This window comes from Cervus elaphus, chromosome 21, assembly GCF_910594005.1.
Source record: "Cervus elaphus chromosome 21, mCerEla1.1, whole genome shotgun sequence".
NCBI lineage: Eukaryota > Metazoa > Chordata > Mammalia > Artiodactyla > Cervidae > Cervus > Cervus elaphus.
The window spans coordinates 50014045-50033824 of record NC_057835.1 but is presented as its reverse complement, the minus strand read 5'-3'; positions in this window follow the sequence as shown (position 1 = coordinate 50033824).

The window sequence follows — 19780 nt, the reverse complement described above, 5'->3', positions numbered from 1 at the left end:
AGCCATATTTGTTAGCATAGGTTCTCTGTGTTTGTACCTCTTAGAATGATGGCGAGCCCAGACATCTGGGCAGGTAGGTATCATCCCTGATTAGAATAATTCAGTGTTGTTGTTTTTTTTAATAAGTTAATTTTGGGTTGCACTGGGTCTTTGTTTCTGCATGCAGGCTTTCTCTAGTTGTTGTGACTGGGGGGCTACCCTCTGTTGGAGTGCACAGGCTTCTCACTGCAGTGGTTTCTCTTGCTATAGAGCCCAGACCCTAGGCACGCAGGCTGCAGTAGTTGCAGCACGTGGGCTCAGGAGTTGCAGCGTGAGGGCTCTAGAGAGCAGGCTCAGTATTTGTGGCACACAAGCTTTACTGGCCGTTGACATGTGGAATCTTCCCGGACCAGGGGTTGTACCCACATCTCCTGCGTTGACAGGTGGATTCTTATCCACTGCCCCACCAGGGAGGTACTAGGGTTTGTATGTCTCATCGTTTCCTCAAACAGTACCTTTACACACTTGGGGTTATCACTAGGCTTTTCTTTGATTAAAGTTCAAAGACAACAGTTTTATTTTACCCTTGTTTTCCAGTAGTGCTTGATGTCATTTCTGGCACCTAGGTCCTTACTAAATGTTGAATGAGTGAGTGAGTGAGTGAATGAATGAATCAAACTGGAGGAATGAAGTCTATTATTATCACCCTTATTCCAGGGTCTCTAGCCTTCCTACCTCATGACTGTCAGTATCATACTGTTTCTTTTTTGTGTGACAAAATAGAGACCATTTAAATTTGCTTGCCAGTGCTCACTTCGGCAGCACATATACTAAAATAAATTTGCTTGCCAGTGTAGCACATACATGAGGAGGGCATGGCAACCCACTCCAGCATTCTTGCCTGGAGAATCCCCATGGACAGAGGAGCCTGGCAGGCTAGTCCATAGGGTTGCAAGAGTTGGATATGACTGAGGGACTCAGCACAGCACAGCACATAGCACATACATAGCTCCAAACTTCATTCCTTGAGCACTTTGCTATTTGGAAATAACCAGTAGTTAGAAAAAAGAATCTTATGTTTTGGTGAAAGGGAAGAAATACTTAGAAATATGTTTGATTGGCAAAATATCATGTATCCTAACTGAAAAGTTGTTTATTTCATATGCTTCTAAAATCATTGACTACTTCTCACTGTGTTATGAATTATTCTGATTGTGGTAAAATGACAATGTGTACATATTGGGGGTACTGAGAGTGTGCACTTGGTTGCACATAAGACACATTCTTTGTTAGAACAAGTGTGGTTGTAGTGCATGGCTACCTATGGGGCCCCTTCATCAATTCTGGAGCTCCGTTTTTCAGAGGGCATCAGTATTTCCCAGAGGACAGGGATACACTGTCTTTCCTTTCCATCTCTGTCAACCAAAAGAAAAGCCTATTACAAGGAAACATTCATCTAACCACATTCAACAGTGCTGTCTGGTTCAGTGTCCTTCCAACTGTGTCATTATCCTCTGCGCTGATACATACTCGGCTCTGACATACTGAAAAGACAGTTTCATACCTTTCCTCATTATTTCTGTCTGCAGTGAGAAAGCGTTTTAGTCTCTCTGGACGTAATGTCCTGTCATCATGTACCTGGTCCCTACCGTGCTCCGGCTAAACACACTCCAGACCATCTGAAATTTTGGGGGTGACTTTGGAGAAGTAACAAAACGAGAAGAAAGTGACTCTGCAAAACTGAAAAAAGGGAATTCAGAAATAAGTATATACGATTGTGTCTCTTATTTCTGCTTTGCAAGTAAGATCACCTTTAGTATTTTTCTAGACATAGAGAACAAATATATGGATACCAAGGGGAAAAGGAGGGTGGTGATATGGAGTTCTGCACCAAGGCCACAGACATGGAGCCAAGAACCAACCAGAGGGCTCCAGAGGAGCCCACCTCTGGAACTGAGTGAACCCCTTTGTAACTGTTGCTCAAAGCACTCCCCCCCCCACCCCGATCCTTACCAGCCAGCTTGCTGGCCCCAAATTTGACAAGAATTCCCACCCTGGTACTCACCCTATTACCATAAGGAATCACATAATGCCAACCTGCCAGCAGGAATTTTCTTTGATTTGAGACTATAAAAATTGGTTACGAATCCAGGAAAAACATCGACTCTCCCTGGTCTGTCAGGAGGTGTCAGCCCACTGCACTAGCAGTGCCCACATTATTTCTGCTCTTTGTTCTTAATAAACTCTCTCCTTCCTGCAATACTCTGTCTGGAAATTCTTTTCCAACCCCTGTTTGGCAGTCCTAACTGCCACACAGGTGGGAGGAATTGGGAGATTGGGATTGACACATAAAGAGCACTGAGACTATGTTAAGTACTATACTACGTAAAATTTATATAGTTATACTACATAAAATAGATAACTAATGAGAACCTATTGTATAGCACAGGGACCTCTGCTTAATGCATTGTTGTGACCTGAATAGAAAAGTCCAAAAGGGAGGGGATATATGTAAATATATGGCTGACTCACTTGCTGTACAGTGGAAGCTAATACAACATTATAAAGCAACTATACTCCAATAAATATTAATTTTAAAAAGAAATAGGTATATATGAGAAACAGAATGCTGTGAGACAGTGGCTCTTAGTCTTACCATGCATCAGAATCATGGGAAATAGTAAAAACAATGAATAAACGCCTAAACACACCCGAGAGACTTAGATTCCTTTAGTCTGACGAGATTTATGTAAATTAAATGTTCCTTATGTGTTTCTAATGTGCCATCAGATTGAGAACCTGGCATAGAAAAGAACTTGGGTTTGGGAGTCAGGCAGTTTCAGGTCCAATTGAATGGGGCAACTCTCAGCCTCAGTGGTTTGTTTTCTTTTATGAGTGTATGTGTTAGTCACTCAGTCGTGTCCACTCTGTGCGACCCCATGGACTGTGGCCCACCAAGTTCCTGTGTCCATGAAATTCTCCAGGCAAGAATACGGGAGTGGGTTGCCATTTGGGTAAATGTGGATTGTAAATAAGATAATGTCTGGTCCTTAGTATATGGTTAACAAGCTCTCAGTTCCTAAGGCCACAGCAGCTGCCGCAGCTGGGAGCTTGTTAGAAATGCAAATTGAGAGCCAGAACTACCAATCAGAATCTTTGGGGGCGGGGTCTAGGAACTTGGGTTTAACAAGTCTTCCAAGAGATCCCTATGCTAGCTAAACTAGGAACCACGCCTTAGTTGAGAACGCCAAACCTGGACAGAAAGCACCAGCAGGAGTCTGGAACCGCCACCAAAATTTCAAATATCTGACCGAGGAATCAGAGTCCAAGGCTAGAGCCAGAGACACCCCAAGGAGTAAGTATCAGGGAGAAGTGGGTCTTCAAGGAAACTGGTGGTGTTTCCAAACTAAGAGGAATGAACGTTAGTTAAAAACATAGCTCTTCCCTACAAATATGGAGGGGGTGTGGGATTATGGCGTTTGTTTTTGAGGATGAAACAAAAATGATGCTGGCAGAAGTTTTTTTCGGTCAGTGTCTGACCCGTAATACATATTTAGTGAGTTATATGAATTATTTTTATTAAAGTAGTAAGTACACTGGGGACTAATTAGGAACTATAATCTTTGTGCTTTATGTTTCTGGCGTTAAATGATTAAAGAAAATGTTTTAGGTGATACAAACAAATTTTAACACCTCACAAAGTCTCCTTTGGAGAACTGCAAAATGGGGTGGAAAGCAAAAACTCTTATAGGGGAAAAAGTAAGAAATGAGGTAGAGAAAAATAGATATCTGATTGGCTGGGACCATAGTCACCCTTGTTAATATCCAAAATGTATAAACAGCTCACACCATTCTATAAAAAAAAAAAGAAAACAACTTGATTTTAAAATGGACAGAAGATCTGAATAAGCATTTTTTCCAAAGAAGACATATAAATGGCCAACAGACACATGAAAAGTTACTCAACATCACTAATCATCAGTGTAACACAAAGATTATATAATTTGTAAGTTATATTATCATTTGTAAATATTTTCTCCCATTGAGTAGGCTGTCTTTTCATTTTGTTGATGGATTTTGCTGTGCAAAAGCTTTCAAGTGTAACTAGGTCTCATTTGTTTATTTTTGCTTTTGTTTCCTTTGCCTTAGAAGATAAATAAAAAAATACTGCTACAGTTTATTTCAAAAAGTGTTCTGCCTATGTTTCATTCTGGGAGGGTTTTCTTTTTTTTTTTTTATGGTTTCAGGTCTTACATTTAGGTTTTTAATGCATTTTGAGTCTATTTTTTGTATAAGGTGTCAGGGAATGTTCTAATTTCATATTTTTTAGTTAGCTGTCCAGTTCTCCTAGCACCACTTATTGAAGAGATGGTATTTTCACCAGGGTATATTCTTGCCTCCTTTGTTGTAGATTAGTTGACTATAAGTGCATGGGCTTATTTCTGGGTTCTCTATTCTGTTCCATTGATCGTGTCTGCTTTTGTGCCACAAAACCATAGCTTTGTACTGTAGTCTGAAGTCAGGAAGTGTGATATGTCCAGTTCTGTTCTTTCTCAAGATTGCTTTGGCAATTTGGAGTCTTTTGTGTTTCCATACAGACCGCAAATTATTTGTTCTAGTTCTGTGAAAACTGCCATTGGTATTTTGATAGAGATTGCCTAGTTTCTTTTTTGGTTGCACACTCCTGAAAGACTTAGGACTTGATGTTATACTCCTTTTTATCTAAATTAATTAGGATTTGGTTTGGCTCTGAATAATAGGTAAAAATGACAGTATCTTGAATGAGTGTATCAGCTGTTATTGTTTAGTTGCCAAGTTGTGTCTGACTCTTTTGTGACCCCATGGACTGGAGCCCACTAGGCTCCTCTGTCCAGGGGGTTTCCCAGGCAAGAATACTGGTGTGGGGTGCTGTTTCCTTCTCCAGAGAATCTTCCTGACCCAGGGGTCGAACCGAGTCTCCTTGGCAGGCAGATTCTTTATCACTGAGCCACATAGGAAGCCCAGGTGTATCAATCAGGTAGGTATTCCTAAATAACAAGCCATGCCAAACTCACTGGCTTAAATCAGTAATCCTCTACAGTTGTTGGCTGTGTTTTGACTGACCTAGGTTGAAACTGATGGGACTGTTCGCAGGTGTGGCAGCTGAGGCAACTCTGCCGCTCGCTGAGGTCTGTGGTTTGATGGGGATGGCCTGCTTCCTCCTTGGGTTGGGGTGGGTGCCAAGCTAACCAGGGTTGTTCTTCTGGTAAAATAAGAGACACAAAGCAGCAAGCAGGCCCCATAAGGCCTGGTCTCAGAACCAGCCCCTGTTGTTTCTACTCCCAAAGAAGTCACATGGTTGAGCCTGCAGTCAAAGGGTAAATACACATTGCCCGTGACAAGGCCATGAAAAGGATGTGGATATAGGGAGGAGCAAAGAATTAGGGGCAGTTGTTCATTCTGCCACAACAAGATAGAATTTCTTTCATCTAAAAGTCCAAAAGTTGGAAAAATTCTCAGGAACTCAGGCTGCTTCTCTTTTTTTTAGGCTGTGTGGCGTGTGAGAATATTAATTCTCCCACCAGGGATCGAACCTGGCCCCGGGAAGTATAAGTGTGGAGTCCTAATCACTGGACTGCCAGGGAATTCCCTGCTTCTATCTTGTTGGTCCTTGGTGCATGGCCTAATTGTCAGGGTTAACTCATGGATTAAGGTGGCTTTTTTAGCTCTGTATCTGGTAGGAGGAGGGAACAAAACAAAAGGGACAAAGAGCACAGGCCAACTGTTATTTAAGGGAGGTTCCAAGTAGTTGTCACATGACACTTCTACATCATGTGGCCACTGTTGGTTGCAAGGGAGACCAAAAGTATAACCTTTATTCTACTTAGCCATATACCCAGGTAGATCAGGGCATCTGTTACTAAGGAGGAAGAGAAGAATGGATACTGGGGACAAGACAATTAATGATTTGTGCGTATAGCCTTATTCAGAGTACGGGTGCAATAAATATTTGTTACTTTTGTTGTACATTTTTTACATGCTGTGAAACAGTGGTTATTCTTTATGGGAAAAGAGCATAGCTATTCTTAATAATAAGAATCAAATATGTTTTTTAAAATTCAGTGGCGCACATGTTTGGCACTGTAAGTTCTTTGTGGTCCCACAGCCACAGCTGACTGAGAAACAATTTTTGAATGAAAAGCAGTATTCTCTCTCAATCGCTAGACTTGACTCAATGACTGTAACAGTATTCAAATCAAGGGATTGAAACTAATTAAATTCAAAACCACAACATGGTATCACTATGCGCCTATTAAAATGATGAAATTGAAGAAACAGACAAATGGTGGCGAGGATATAGAACAGTGGGAACTCTGGTAGACTGCTGGTCGAAATGCAGAATGGTCCAGCAATGTTGGAAAACAGTTGGCTCTTGCTTGTAAACAGTCACTTACTGTGAGACCCAGTAATTCCCCTCTTAAGTACTTACCAAGGAGAAATTGAGGCATATGTCTACACGAAAACCTGTGTTTTGTGAAAATACAGCATCTTTATTCACAGTCGCTAAAATGTACTGAAAACAAAGTGTCTGTCTATAGCAGAATGGATGAAAAAATTCAGTTACAGCCATACAATGGAATACTACTCAACAACAAAAAGAAATGAATTACTGAACATGCAGTAAGATGAATACATCTCAGAAAACTTATGCCGAGTTAAAAAGAAAATAAAAAGGCTACAAACTATGTGATTTCATTTATGTGACATTCTGTAAAAGACAGAATTATAGGGACAGAAACTGATTACTGGTTGATAGGGGCTGAGAGTGAGAGAAGAATGATGATAAAGGGCATAAAGGAACATTATGCAATAAGGGAGATATTTGCTTGATTCTTAAGAATTGTATTTGTTGTCATCTTTCATAGAACTGTACACCTGAATATGATACATTTTACAGTATATAAATTAATCTCAGAAAACGTGACCAAAAAATTCTTCTTTACATCTTTTTTTTTTTTAATTGAAGCATAGTTGATTTACAATATCATGTTAGTTTCAGGTATATCGCACAGAGACTCAGTTACATAGGTTATTTTTCAGAATCTTTTCCTTATAGATTATTATGAAGTATTAAAATAGTTCTCTGTGCTATACAGTTGGTCCTTGTTGTTTATTTTATATATAGTGGTATCTATCAGTTCATCTCAAATTTCCATTTTATCCCCCACCGCACTACTCCCTTTAGTAAGCATAAGTTTGTTTTCTGTGTCTGTGAAAAATTCTGTTTCTTCTATCAAAAAAATAAACAATGCAAATTTGATGAACTCGGGAGGAAAAATGGATTGATTTTCAAGTGGTGTTTGAAGCTATTTTTCACTGAGAAAATAGTGGGAATTCACTGGCGGTTGAGTGGTTAGAACTCTGCCCTTTCACTGCCGGGTTGAATCCCTGATTGGGGAACTGAGATCCCACAAGCCAGGCACGACCAAAAAGAAAAAAAAAAAGCAAAGCCAATTATTTTTATAATAAAAGATTCGTTTATTACCTAGAATTAATTCTAGCTTCAAATAATTAATTACTTTTACATGTTTTATTTTAGCCTCATATCTGTAATTGCTCCCCATGAAACAGATAAACCCATTTGGGAAAGTGCGTCTCTCTCAGCATTGTTTAACAGTGACTCGGGTTATAGTCCACTGGGTATTGAAGGGCCAAAAGGAATTGTTTTCATAACGGAAAATGGCATATCCTGGAGCTGTGCAAATGGTATGAGAAAATTCTGTAAGACTAATTGTTCTGTTCTGGTAAAAGGAGAGATTAATACTAGCTCTCTCACAGATTCAAGATAATAGTGCTTTGCTTTCATGATAACCTAGCCTTAACTAAACAGGAGAACCAAAAATTTCCCTGAGGAAGAGCTGGGGGACCCCATGGTGTGAAGAAATACATCCCCCTGAGTGGAGATAAGAGGTGTGAGGGTGGGCTGAGGGGTTGAAGGGGGCATAGCAAGAAAGTTAGTCTCAGGGAGAGACTTACCCTCAAAAGGTTTAGGTCTAACCCTAGAGAAAGACACACACCAACAAGTAAGGCAATAAGGTGTGACAAGTGGACAGACATGTTAAATCCACCTCAGGGGCCTTGGAGGTCACGTGGTTTACATGAAGGGGTAATTCTACATCTGAGACAATAGAGAGGAGTGAGTGTTCTATGTAGCTGTGTAGCATGTAAGTATGAAGGCTCCAGAGTGGGCAGTTGTGTGGACTTGGGGTATGGAGAACAAACGGGGTGTGATTACAGAAGAGGCTGGTACGTTTGAGGAGACAGGCAGGAGGCAGCTCTGAGTCCCTGTAGAGTTTCACCTCCATGCTCCTTCAGGCATGGAGAGCCAGTGTGGAGAGTGGTATATACAGATGACCCCCAACTTATGATGCTTCAACCTAATACACTTTGTTGTTGTTTGGTCGCTCAGTCGTGTCTGACTCTCTTGAGGCCCCATGGAGACCGCCAGGCTCCTCTGTCCATGGGATTCTCCAGGCAAGAATACAGGAGTGGGTTGTCATTTCCTTCTCCAGGGGATCTTTGCAACCCAGGGATGGAACCCCCATCTCCCGTATTGGCAGGCAGATTCTTTATCACAGAGCCACCTGGGAAGCAATTCATATTCCATGGAGACCATACTTTGAATTTTGACCTTTTCCAAGGCAAGCAGTATGCATTATGATAGGCTTCCTTTGTGGCTCAGCCGGTAAAGAATCCCTCTGCCATGCGGGAGACCTGGGTTCAATCCATGGGTTGGGAAGATCCCCTGGAGGAGGGTATGGCAACCCACTCCTATATGCTTGCTTGGAGAATCCCAGTGGACAGTGGAGCCTGGTGGGCTACAGTCCATGGGATTGCAAAGAGTTGGACACAGCTGAGTGACTAAGTACATACATTCCCTTATGACGCTGGGCAGTGGTGTTGAGCAGAAGCCCCCAGCCATCTATGTGATCACAGGGGTAAACAACCTACACACTTACAACCACTCTGTATCCATGTAATCATTCTGGACCCATATGACCATTCTGTTTTTCACTTTCAATAAAATACTCAGTAAGTTATAGGAGATATTAAACGTTTTATTATAAAATAGGCTTTGTTAGATGATTTTCTCCAACTGTAGGCTAATGTAAGTGTTCTGAGCACATTTAAGGTCAACTAGGCTAAACTATGATGTTTAGAAGGTTTAGATGTTGTTGTGTTAGTCGCTCAGTTGTGTCCAACTCTTTACGACCGCATGGATAGTCTGCCAGTCTTCACTGTCAATGGGTTCTCCAGGCAAGAATGTTGGAGTGGGTTGCCATTTTCTCCAAGGGATCTTCCTGACCCAGGGATTGAACCCATGTCTCTTATGTCTCCTGCATTGGCAGGCAGGTTCTTTACCACTAGCAACACCTTGGTAAGCCTGACTCAGTTACATACATATACATATTCCTTTTCAGATTTTTTTCCCTTATAAGTTATCACAAAATGTTGAGTATGGTTCTCTAGTAAGTGCATTTTGTACTTAAAGATATTTTCAATTTACTATGCATTTATTGGGATGTAGCTCCATTGTAAGTCAAGGAAGAACTGTATCTGAATTTTGAATAAATCACGTTGGTAACTCTGAGGAGTGTAGGGTAAGAGGTAGTGGGGTGGAAAGTGGTGATGGATAAACCATTTAGGAGATTATTGCAAAAGTCCAGCTGAGAGATGATGGGGGTCTATAATGAGAGGCAGCAGCCGTAGAAATGAGTGGGTCAATTCTGAGAGCTATGTAGTACCTTCTCCAGAATAAAGTTGTGAGAAAAATGTAGAACCTTGCATAAGGTTCATTTTTGGAAAAAAATAAAGATTAAAAGCTGTATCATCATCTGCTCCAGCCTTACTTCTGTAGTACATCCATCACCACTGGCTTACTATTTTGTGCCCTGGCATCCTGTCTCATATCTCTTTATTGACTTCATTCTGAGGCAGGGTCTCCAGACAAGGCCAGAAAAATGGTCCAGCACTTTTAGGCTTATGGAGAAAAGACCTAGAGCTGGGGATGCTGTCAAGTACTGCTTCTGGGGCTGGGTCACCATGGGTGTGTGTGGATGTATTTCACATAGAGAAGAGAGGAGTTAGTATCAGGAGAAGGATAAAAGACAGCAGATGGCATCCATCATATGTTCCAGCTTTCCACAGTAGATGGGGTTTTGGGTTGGTATAAAATATAGTACATGTTGCTGCAAAGTTAGAGAGACAACTAGGCTAACTGGCTTGGGTGTTCCAGGGGTGCTGTTTCATCTGGCACCACTCGATGGCCTATGTCTGCTCTGTCTTAATATTTCTCAGGACCATTATTCATTATCTAAGCTGACTGACTTTTATCTCATACAAATGCTGAACCAGACCAATACTGGGGTGACAGGTGTAAACCAGGAGAGTCCCCAGCAAGCTGGAGCACAGGGTCACTCTCATTCTGGGTCTCTGCATTCAGCTCAGTTTCCAGAAGTCTCCTGGTTAGTTGATACTTGCTTCCTTTGATCTGATTCTAAAATATGGTGCCAGAGTCATGATCCATCTTCTGCCTCCTTGCCGCGTGCATTGGGGTGGTTCTACTTCCTGGTCTTCCCTACTTTTTCTTCTCCTCCATTCCTCTGTCAGCACCAGAAGCTATGAATGTTAGCCTGACCCCTTTCAGGAGATGAACCAAAGGCAGGATCCAATGACCATTTGCATTATATCAAAATTGTCATCCCTAGGCTTGTGTTCTACTATATTGTTTTTTTCTTTTTTTGAAAAAGGAAAAAATTGCAGATGACAGCAAGAATGAATCATTTTGATTATTTGTGTGTATATCTATATCTTCAAGTATCTTAGCATTATCTGTATTTTTCTCTCCACTAGACTGTGGGCACCTTGAGGACCAGAGACATGTTTTATTAGCCTTAGTGTCATCATTTCTTATCACAGTGCTTGAGGCTTGTCAAACATTTCAACTAAACTAAAATCTAATATCAAGTTAATGGTTGTGCTATTAAATTCTGCAATAGTGTTAAACTGAGGAATTATTCAAATGGAGAACCTACACACTTTTATTTGTGTCCTCAATATAGATTCAGCAGTAGATCTCATACATGGTTAGAGTGTGATCATGTTTAATCCACTGCTCTTCTTGGTAGTGATAACAGATACACACCATCACACCAGCCCTGACAAGAGTGTGGTGTTTGTGTTCAGTGGTATTTAGCGTCTGAGGAGCAGAGCAGGCCAGATGAGATAAGTTCTGATTTATCAGTTCTCACAGCTGTTGCTGCTGCTAAGTCGCTTCAGTCGTGTCCGACTCTTCGTGACGCCATGGACTGCAGCCTACCAGGCTCCTCCGGCCATGGGATTTTCCAGGCAACAGTACTGGAGTGGGCTGCCATTGCCTTCTCCAATTCTCACAGCTAAAACTTAGCAATTCTCATAATATTTTTCACAATGTTAGGCCAAGGTGGTGTGCTGGTAATTGTTTACCATCCAGCTCTCCTGAGGATGAAAAAAAAAAGTCCTGATTTGTAAACCTTGCCAGTTTCTATAGTGTAAATACTCACTCCATCACTGATTCCCAGCTACCAACATGGAGGAGCCGGGAAGAGGTGCCAACTGGTATGAGACGGCTCCAGCATACCCTGAGTACATTAGTGCAGGACTGTCCCAAGCCTGAAGTGGATATCTCCTTATTTTTAAAACATAGAATTTTATTTTACTTATTTAAAATTTTTTTTAACTTTTGGATGTTCTGGGTCTTTGTTGCTGTGCATGGGTTTTCTCTAGTTGCAGTGAGCGGGGGCTACTCTCTAGTTGTGGTGAGCTGGCTTCTTCTTGTGGTGGCTTCTCTTGTGGAGCACAGGCTCTACAGCGCTCGGGCTTTAGCAGTCGTGGTACATGGCTTAGTTGCCCTGAGGCATGTGGAATCTCCCTTGACCAGGGATCAAACTCATGTCCTCTGCATTGGCAAGTGGATTCTCAATTACTGGACCACCAGGAAAGTCCTGGTGTCTCCTTTTGATATTCATTCATCCAACAGACAGCTATTCATTGACCCCTTCCTGTACTGGTGCTTGGGAAACACTGCAGAAAAAAAGCAAAGATTTCTAAGCTTATGGGATTTAAATTCTTTTGAGGAGGGTGGAGACAGAAGATGAACAATAAACATATTTAACAAATGAGTTATATAACATAGTAGAAGTTGCTAGAAAGTGAAAGTCACTCAGTCATGTCTGACTCTGTGAGTCAGAAACTATACACTCCATGGAATTCTCCATGAATTCCAGAATACTGGACTCCAGAATACCGGAGTGGGTGGCCTTTCCCTTCTCCAAGAAGTTGATAAGTGCTACAAAAAACTAGGTGGGTTGAGAATGTAGGAGAGGTTGTAATTTTAAATAGGATGGTTGGACTGCTCTGAGATGACATTTAAGCAGAAATTTGAAGGAGGTGAAAGAAGCAAGACTTCTGGATATCTAAGGCAGGGGTGATCTAGACAGGGGGGCAGCTGGTGCAAAGACTCTGAGGTGTGAGACTGTGTGGTAAGTTCAGGTGGGGAAAATGGAGTGGGAGGGGAGAAGGAGGGAGAGACACTGATTGACTGTAGGCGGAAGGAAAGGTCGTGAGAGAGTGTTGATATGACAAGGGAAGACAGACCTCATAGAATATTGGGAACATTCTGGATTTTATTCAGAGGAACTAGAGAGCCACTGTAGGCAAAGCAGGAAGTAACAACCCGGAGAGTACCTCTGCTCATAAGAAAAACCATATTATCTATTCTGAAAATAGTTACTCAGCCTCCTGAATAAAAATTTTTAAATTATTTAAATTAATTGGAAGTTCTAAATATTACATTTCACTTGTGTCAGAAACTTTTTTTTTTTTTGTAAATTCACCTTTATTATGCAGATAGTTTAGCTACTAGGGAGGAAAAAAATCTCTGAAAATCTATAAAAAGCTTTTTGAAGTCTTTAGAAAGGCAGAGGTGATGAATCTAAGGAAACATTTACCTCATTATGTAAATTAGATGTAGGCACCCGAGCCATTATAATATTTCATTTGAAGCTTACTAAATGTTCCTGGCTTTGAGACAGTGTCATTTGCATCATTCTTTGCACACCTTGGCAAATTATATTGTTTTAGGGATTTGATTGTACAGATTCTTTGCGACCCCATGGACTATAGCCCACCAGGCTCCTCTGTCCATGGAATTCTCTAGGCAAGAATACTGGAGTGGGTAGCCATTCCCTTCTCCAGAGCTTCCAAACTCAGGGATTGAACCTGGATCTCCCGCATTGCAGGCAGATTCTTTACTGTCTGAGCCAAAAGGAAGCCCCCTGTACAAACCAAAACTAGTCCAAAATGATGAAAACAAGGGTGGATTCATTGGAGGAGACAGTAATATATCCCCATACCTAGGGAAGAGTGTGAAGCTCAGCTTCATGAAGACCAGAAACTAGGAATTGGAATCAGAAATATAGATCCAATGTAGCTACTCCCTCCAGCTCTGTGTCTTTCTCTCTAGGGTTTCGAGGGCTCTTGGCTCTGGATTTTATCTGTACATTTGCTTTGCTTTTTTCACTTCCCACATGACCACTTGCCTCTTCCTTGCTTGCCTTTCTCCTCCTTCATTCACTGATGTCCTTAACCTCAGAGTTTATATCACATTATAAAGCCAGGACAAACTCATAAATCTATATTCAGCACTGACATATATTTAACTACCATATGTAAAATATACAACTAGTGGGAAGCTGCTGTATAGCACAGGGAACTCAGCTCAGTTCTCTGTGATGACCTAGAGGAGTGGGGTGGGTGGGGGTAGGAGGGAGGCTCAAGAGGGAGGGGATGTATGTTTACATATAGCGGATTCATGTTGTACAGCAGAAACTGGCATAGCATGGTAAAGCAGTTATACTCCATTAAAAAAAATTTCCATATTCTCCAGAACCTGAATTGAGTTTCTGCAGGAGGGAATCTGATTGGCCCCAGGGTCTGAAATAATTCACTCTTGATCCAATCAGCTGAGTAGAAGGGAAATGTTCACATGCACTCATTAAACAAATGTTGATTGAGAGTATCATGTACTACTTGCTCTTATAGGTTTTATGCTTGCTGTAGGGACCATACTCTCCAGTCTTTATGAAGCTTAAATGCCCTGGTGCTTGCATTCCATCCTGTGTAGATGTGCATGAAATAGGATGGTGTTAGAGAAGGATGAACAGGCATCCTAAAAGAGTATCCTGTTTGGGGATCTGCCAAAAATAGAGATGTTACATCTCTCTGCACTAGGTCATACTTTGATTCCTTTGACTGCAATTGCAAGTTAAGGGATTCGCCTTCCCTTTATTCCATACCAATCTAAGCAATCACCTCTTTGCCAGAAGGTCAGACATTACAATATCTTTTATCCTGTCCTGTCCCAGCTAATAAATTTCTTTATGATGAAAATAGGTACAGGGCAGGGGCTATTTCACTCTATAGTGAAACCTCAGTTCAGCAGACCAAGCGGTTGTTCCAACAAATAATTGTTAACAGTATCAGTTGGTTTTTTGATGATGTGCAATGTTGCTTTGCAGTGGCTTAAGTACTTTATGTCTGTTATCTTGTTTAATCCTTACCAGTCTGAGAAGGTCCTCATTTTTACACATGAGAAAACTTAGCAGAGAGGTTGAATGAGTGGCTCTAGGTCTCTCAGCTGGCAAGTGGTGAGCCAGGATTTGAACGTAGAGTCTGTGGAACAATCACTAAATCACACACTCTAAGGCACTCCTGGTGATGGTGATTTTGGGGTGTTTGAACTACTTTTAGTGCCTTTTCTGTTACATAAACGATAGGTCCATGGAGATTGCCAGTCTCAACTTTCATCAGCCTATCTGTATGTAAGATGTCAGGCACTCTGATTCATGGAAATATGTGTTTCAAATTAATAAGGAAGAAAGATTTTTTAACCAAAAGACCTCAAGCAGAGGATTGGTGGGAATTACAAGTTCTCCCTCCAGATATACAGCTTATCCTTTAAAAAGAGTATGTCAACCGTCAGAGTTAGATACTTCGCTTCAGTGTCTTTCCCAGGTTCTTTGAGCTAGCAAGTGATGAAACTCGGATCAGAACCTAGGACCTGTGGTCTTAACCACTAACTTTCATTGTCTGAAAGGTACTTGTAGTGATGGCGATGGTAGGGAATTACGAGAGATGACACAAGTTGTGGTCTCCCAATCACATCTACTTGCCAGTAGAAGGAAAAATTTTGATGTTTGTTGTATTGAGGGAGTGATGGTGGTGGTGGTGATGATAAGGAGGTGTCCCAGGTCCATTACAGTGAATTTTCCTAAGGGTCTCTTCTAAAATCCTTCAAGACCAACCCTTAAAAAGACTTCTATGAGCACCCGTCCCCTTTAACAGAATTGATTGTTCCTTTCTATATCCAACTGTGTTCATTGGATGTATTTCCACTAAAGCATGCAATCTCACTATAATACTTTTTTTTTTTGAATTTACGGTCTGTGAACTCTAAAGTCAAGAGATTTTCTCTCTTCTGTTCACTACTGAATCCTTACTGCCTAAGCACTTGTCCTATTGTGTGTAGTGGACACACAATGTTGTCAACAACAACAAAAAAAGGGCAGACATAGTAGTGCTTTACTGATAACCATCTTCTGTGGCTCCTTTGGAAACTTTTTCTCAATCATTAGTTCGCCTATTTCTAGCATCAAAATTCTCCAAAATGTCCAAGGCTCTTTGAAGTCATTAAAGAACTAAGCTGATGTCTTTGTGGTATTACTTTATGACCCTGTACTAAGTCCAAATCCAACTACTATTGAGCATTCTTGTTCATATTGCAGTTTTTTCTCTTTTCCTTAGCATCCATAATAACCATCAGTTGCAAGTTTATGCATCTTGTCATGTTATATCTACCACCTATTTAGAGGTCACAGTGAATTTCAGTTCAGCAGAGTCAGCCATTTGGTTTGCCTATAAAACACCTAATTAGCAGAAGTGAAGTTTATTCATTTAATCATGAATTTACTAATGGAATTTACTTTAAAGTATATTAATCTTATGAAAAATGAAGCCACATGGGTGAACTAAGGGGGATAGGAAGCCCTTAGGAATTTTAGGATAGAATAATAAAATGATTTGGGCTTCCCCGGTGGCTCATTGGTAAAGAATCTGCCTGCAATGCAGGAGACACAGGAGTTCAATCCTGGGTAGAGAAGATCACTTGGAGGAAGGCATGGCAACCCACTCCAGTATTCTTGCCTAGGGAATCGCATGAACAGAGGGCGTGGCTGGCTGCAGTCCACAGGGTCACAGAGTCAGACATGACTGAAGAAACTGAGCACGTGTGTAATAAAATGATGTGACTGTACATTAAAAGGTTCTCTCTGGAAATGGTGTGAAAAACAGCCCTAGCAATACAAAATGGAAGATGGGAGAGCATTTGAGAAGATATTGGAAGATACTGAGAAGATATAGGTTGCAGTAAGTTAGAGGTGATAAGATTTTGGACATATTTTGAAGAAGAGCTAACAATTTGCTGAAGGGCTGATATAAGGTGAGAGAAAGAGGGAAGGCAAGGACATCCCCAGATCTTTTAATCTGAACGATTAAAAGAATTGTACTGTCAGTGACTGAGTTAGGACAACCTGAATGAATCTCAGACTGATGAAATCCCATGATGGTATAAATACATTCCCATGGAGGGTGGGAAATGAAGCCATGAGCTTTTGGAGCATACCATTATCTTAGTCATATTGTGTGTTTCAGTCAAAAAAGAATAAACTAGGTGAGTGGTCCTGGAAGAGGAGCTGTCCACAGACTTTGTTGTTCAGTTGCTAAGTCATGTCCGACTCCTCGGGACCCCCTGGACTGCAGCCCTCCAGGCTTCCCTGTCCTCCACTATCTCCTGGAGTTTGTTTAACTTCATGTCCATTGAGTTGGTGAGGCTATCTAACCATCTTATCCTCTACTACCCCCTTCTAATCCACAGACTTAGAATTGGTGAAAAATGGAAGTTACAGTAGGCAGGCTACTTATGGTTACAAGTAACAGAAAACTGCCGTTTAAAAGACAGTTTATCAGGTCACACAACTAAAAGTTCAAGGGTACGTTTAGCTTGTCTCATCTGGCTCCAGGTACTTGATTTTATTCAGACCACTCTCCGTTCCATCTTTCACTTATGCTTTTGTTTGTTTTGGTTTTACTCTCAGGTAAGTGGTCTATACTTGGTGGCTTCCAGAATCTGTAGTTTCTAGATGGAGCAGAGAAGAAATCACCTCTGAGCACTGATATCGGTACATTAGAATTTATTAAATCGTCACTTGGATTATTTAATTCTTTAATTCTCATCAAAGTTTGTATAAAAATATAGTATAACTTACCATCAACAGTATGATCATTTGAGTCTTATATTATTATAATCATGTGAAGATCATACTCAACATTGAAATTAAGAACTTTGGAAGTTATGTTCACTCACTGCTGTTCATTCTTATTTCCTTCATCTGGCTTCAGTCCCTCGGTAAAATTGCAGGATGTGTATAATTTGGAGGGTGTGGTATAATGATGAATGCATTTGCTTTTCTGTAGGATTGCATTCTAGAAAAGAGGCTTAAATTCACTTTCTTCCCAGTTCTTTTTAGAAACTCTATTGCAAAGAATTTTAAACATGTAGGTATTTTTTAAAAACCCCAAAATAAGGACCTGTAGTGTGGTCTTAATATTGGAAATGATTATGTAATATGGGAAATTTTAGTTATATAATACATTATTATTATCTATAATCACAATGCTCTGCATTAACTCTCTAGAACTTACCTTCTAACTGGAAGTTTGTATCTATTGACCAACATCTCCCAGTTCCCACATCTCCAACCCCTGGTAATACCATCCTACTCTCTGCCTATATTAATTTGGTTTTTTTAGGTTCCACATATAAGTGATATCATATTGTATTTGTCTACTCTCTGATTTATTTCCCTTAGTATAATGCTTTCAGGGTCTGTCCATGTTGTCACAAATGGAACTTCCTCTTTCTTGTGGCTGAATAATATTCTGTGCATAGCGGACCCTTGAACAAGATGGGATTGCACTACATGGGCCCACTGATACAAGGATTTTCTTCAATAAATATATACTACAGTACTACACAATCTGTAATTGGTTGAATTTGTAGATGCAGAATTGTGGCCGTGGAGGGATGACTGTCAAGTTATGCACAGATTTTGACTGAGGAGGTAGTGCATCAATGCCTCTAAACCCTCACATTGTTTAAAAGTCAGCTGTGTATGTACGTCTGTATATAGAATATTAATATGTGCTGCTTCTCTCCCTCAACCATTCATCTATTGACTTATACTTAGTTTGTTTGTGTATTTTGGCAATTATGAATAGTTCTGCCCTGAACATGGGATTGCAGATAACTGTTTGATACCCTGTTCTCATTTTCTCTGAGTATATATCCATAAGTGAAATTTCTGGATCATATGGTAGTTCTAATTTTAATTTTTTGAGGAACCTCCATGATGTTTTCCACTGTGACTGAACCAATTTGCATTTTCATCAAAGGTACACAAGGGTTCCCCTTTCTCCACACCCTTCCTCAACATGTTCTTTATCTTTTGTCTTTGTGATGGTAACTATTCTAACAGGTGTGAAGTGACGTCTCATTGTGGTTTTCATTTGCATTTCTTTGATTATTAGTGATGTTGAGCACGTTTTTGTGTACCTCACGGCCCTTTGGATATTGTCTTTGGGAAAATGTCTGTTTCCTTTGCCAATTTTAAAGTCAGATTATTTTTGCTAAGTTGTATGAATTATTTATATATTTTGGATCTTAACCTCTGCTGTGATATGATTGGCAAATATTTTCTTCCATTTTGTGCATTGCTTTTTCATTTTTTGGTGGTTTGTCCTACTGTGCAGAAGTCTTTTAGTTTGATATACACACTTACTAATTTATGCATGTGTTGCTTTTGCTTTCATGTTATATCTTAAAAAGGTCACTGCCAAGACCAATGTCAAGGAGCTTCTTTCCTATGTTTTCTTCCACATGTTTTACAGTATCAGGTCTTTGTGTCTTTAATCCATTTTGAGTGAATTTTCTGAGTTGGGGGCCAGATTTCATTCTTTTGCATGTGCTTATCCAGTTTTTTCAACAGCTACTGAAGAGACTATCCTTTCCCCATTCTTAGCTTCCTTGTCAACTATTAGTTGAGTGTAAAGGGGTTTATTTCTGTGTTCTTGACTCTGTTACATTAATCTATGTGTCTGTTTATTAGCCAGTGTCGTACTTTTTTTATTACTGTAGCTTAGTATCGTGATAATATAGTTTGAAATCAGGAAATGTGAACCTCCAGCTTTGTTTTTCAGTTAATTGAAGTTGAAAAACACTGGGTCTTCGTTGCTGTGCATGGGCCCTCTCTAGCTGTGCTGAGTGCCAGGCGCACGGCCTTCAGTAGTCTCAGTGAATGGTATCAGTGGTTTTGGCTCACAGGCTCAGTTGCTCCATGATGTGTGGAATCTTCCTGCACCAGGGATCAAACCCCTACCCCTTGCCCTGGTAGGTGGGTTCTTATCTGTACCATCAGGGAAGTCCTTGTTTTTCTTTTTCATGATTGAGTTGGCTATTTGGGGTCTTCTGTGTTTCCATATATATTTTAGGATTGTTTTTTCTGTATCTGTGAAAAATGCTATTGGAATTTTGACACAGATTGCACAGAATCTGTAGATGACTTTGGCTTGTATGGACATTTGAACAATATTCATTCCTCTGACTCAT